Here is a 3,931-nt window from a genome sequence, read left to right on the forward strand (position 1 = left end):
GTGCTTCCACGAATTTGTTAATTTGATAGTTGAAGGTTGTATGTTATGGTAGGTGGTTTGTAGTTGGAAGAGGCCATACGAAGGCGAAGTAGATTGTGTAAATACGCTGATAGAAATGTCTGCCGAGGCATTTGCTTCAGTGCGCATCGTGACAGAGACCAAACTGATGATTGTGTTGTGTTGTCAAGATTAGAGGGTCTAAAAAAAGACCTCTGGTAAAGCCCATCAGCGCTAGAAACGAAGGGAGTGGTATGGTGACGACAGGGATCGTCACAAAGCGGGTTTCCCTACGGGGGTCAGGATAATATTAATTACGTTCTGCTTTTTACGATTATGAACATTTGTTATGTCCAGTTTTCCGTTGCATCATTATATTTTTATTTCATTTTCATCACACATTGTATAGATACTCCGACGTCCTTGAGGATTGGTAACGACTCTGACGTTTATCTGGAGATTTGTTTTTGTTTTCTGTAGGAAGTGGGAAAATTTGCCTGAACCCAACGCCCAGAAGCCCGCACATACTGGGTGTGTGGGGATCGCCTATGCAGTGGGACCCACTAAAAACCCGTTCCTTCACGTAGGATGTTGCTGGAATTGACGTAGTAACTTCTAATTCACATCAATATTTATATAACACACAATACACCACAATTACACACAATTTACACTCAATATTTACAATTAATAATATATACAGCTCAGAATATATGCCGGCCTCAGACAACAGGAACGCGTCCCGCGGGTGCCATTGGTGACGACAATGCCGAGACACCCTCGCCACCCGCCCCCAAAGGCCGGCGCCCATCGCCGTCCTCAACCTTCATCTCCGTTTTCCGCCTCGCGGTCCTCCTTAGTAGTTTCTGCTGTAGCACCCTTTTAAACCACCGGGCACACGCAGTCCATCCCTTACCAGAAGAGAACATCAACCGCATGACCCCCCCGGTGAGTTAAAATCGCCACGTAATATTTCCTGCCTCCATCTGGGGCACAAAGAAGGTGTGCTCCACCGTGTTCACGTCATAACAATACTGGCACAGTTCTGTGCGCCTCTTTCCGATCCTACAGTGGTAGACCCCGAACGACACTTGACCCGACAACCAGTGAGCCTCCAGAAGTCCACCTCCGGGATCAAGGTGTAGGTCCCCTACACCTTGCCCCTTCTTCGCACTCCGCCACCTCTCGTGCCAGTCAGCCAACATGCGGATGCGGCCCCTCGTCTCCTCTTTACTATCTGGAGGTTTGTGGTTGGAATACTTGTGTCTGGTTTGGTATCTTTTCATACATTACAAAATTAACTTCTTATCATCGTAAAACCAGGAATAGGCTAACTTGTAATTGGTCTATAGTTACCGGAGAGAAAATTATAATAGAAAGATAATTTGAATTAATAATTTTTTCGGTTTATTTATACTTAAAGTAAAACAGACAGACTATTCAGTTATAGTTTTCGTTTTATAAAAAAAAAAAAAAACGAGAAATTAATCCTGCAGTATATGAAAAATTGCCATCATTGACCTCGGCCAATCATGGCAATTTTCATGGATTCGACTCGAGAGTCGAATCCAGATGTTAGTGAATGAAAGGTAGAACATGCTACCACTCCGCCACGAAGGTCTGTGAACTTTATTAATCATTTGAGTGATTTGTTGGAATTCTCCATTCATTTATGATCTAAGATAAGGATTTATAGCTGGAGTATTTGCATCTCACATCCTCAGTTATGGATATTATTTTTATTATTGTTCCTTTTTTTTTCTTTTTGTTCAGTTACAATTTTTCCTAAATACTTATTTCTATTACAAAATTAGCTAATCACTGATACTTTAACTTAAGATATGGCTTATAAACTTAGGTGATAAATATACCACTTTAGAAGAGATATTTCGCTTCAGTCAACCGATCTTAATATTATAAAATCTTATGTCATCGAAATGTAGAGTGTAATTCAAGATTATATACTACATTAAAACATGATCTAAGATAAATTCGAACTTTTCTCCTACTTCTCATAAAAAAATGAAAAATAATAAATTTAAACATCGAGTGAGCTTTTGCAAGGGTTTTCCTTTGTATAATATTTATTTTTCATTGTATAACAACTTTTCTTTAATATATATATATATATATATCTCATATTTTGTTATAAAATTTAAAATAAATTAAAAAAAAAATCGTAGTATTGCGGCTGTATGTAATCGAAACGTACTGTCGTTATTTGCAAAAGTTTAATTTTTTTATGTTGTAAGAAGAGTTTTTTCCATTTAAATACTAAGTTAATTACCTTCAGAGAGTTAACTGAGAGCAGTTGTGTCAATAGTTACAATTTACATTTTTAGTCGCTTAATTTGAATTTAACTGCAAAGTAGTACTTGTAGAGTTGGTTTTAACTTAATTTTTCTTTTATGTAAGTATGTGCGTGGTGTATGTTTGTATATATATATATATATATCTTTTTTTCTTTTATTTTTTTTTTAAATAAAAGCTTTTTCTAGGATGGTTGCTAGCATTACATACTCTCCATTCTTTTTTTAAGAGTTCGATTTGTGGTGTTCGTTATGAGAAAATAAGGTTTATATATCTTGTTATTTTTACATTTTACCGTGGAAAGACGATTAATTCAAACTTTAAGCAGTTTCTATTTACTTTGTTGTTCTTTAAAACAGAAGTATAAAACCAAACTTGGTTCAAAATGTATGATACTGCTTTTCCGGAATACACGAACAGTAAAGTCAAGAGAAACTTCTGAAGTCGAATAGATAACTTCATTTTTGGTGAAATGAAACTGTGTAGTCTTTAGTAAATACTTTATTAAATAATAACAGCTTTTGGGAAAAAAACAAAAATTTCTTTTTCAGTATGTTATATTGCTGTTTATAAAATTAATTGCACCAACGTTTATAAATTTAACTTTCTTTGACCAAACCTGGTAATATATTTTTATCTATCTATCTGTTTATTCGGGTTAAACTGAAAAAGTCGAGATATAATATTTATTCATTTCTACCTTATTGAGGTTTAACGTTTTACAAGATATTACCCATTAATTTATAATATGGGAATATTATTATATACGCCGCAAATATGTTATGGGTTTATGTTTCATTACACATGATATTGTTAAATGTTTTTGCGAACTGTAACTAAATAACGTTCATGAATTTAGCATACTACTAACAGAAAAAACTTTTATAACGAAAGCTTCAAATTCCTGAACATTTTTAGCTGTTTCTTGAGTTGTGATTTTTTAACCCAGCTCTAACCTCAATGTTTTCCGTTTGTATCCCCCAAAACATAAATATAATTTTAAATAAATCGTTTGTATCAAGAAGTATAAATCGTTCGAACGAATGAATCATTCGTGTGCTGCGTGCAGCCGCCCGGTGCACCACCATTGATCCGCTCTGCACCAATAGTAGCTAAAATAAAAACGTGAGCACATGCAACAAACAATAAAACCCATGCGTTATCTTTTTTTATGAGAAAGATGTGCTCAAGTTTTACGTAAGGCCAACTGATAAAATACTGGGTTTTTCTTAACAGAACTAAACCTGTTTATATAAATTTGACGTCATTAGCATAACCTTATCGTGAAAAATAAATTATAAAATTTTATATATTTTAGTCGTTTTTTATTTATTTATTATTCGCTTTTGTTCTTATTCTCATCTCTTGTTATTACGTAAAAGTTAGATTATTCAATTTTTTAATATAGAAATTTTTTACTGTATTGTTTTAAAATCTATTACATATGGTCCCTGTAATTTTAACGAGCATTTTGTTTATGTTCAAGGATTTTTTGCAAGATTGCTAATAATAAAATCAATTAAATAGAAAATTTCAAACTTTTTCAGTAAAGCAATAGATACATTTTACGTGGAGATTGAATTACTGTTTTATATCAGGTTGTCTAGTCGGCTGATAACTCTCG

The sequence above is a fragment of the Lycorma delicatula genome, chromosome 1, assembly GCF_047948215.1.
Source record: "Lycorma delicatula isolate Av1 chromosome 1, ASM4794821v1, whole genome shotgun sequence".
NCBI classification, from domain to species: Eukaryota; Metazoa; Arthropoda; class Insecta; order Hemiptera; family Fulgoridae; genus Lycorma; species Lycorma delicatula.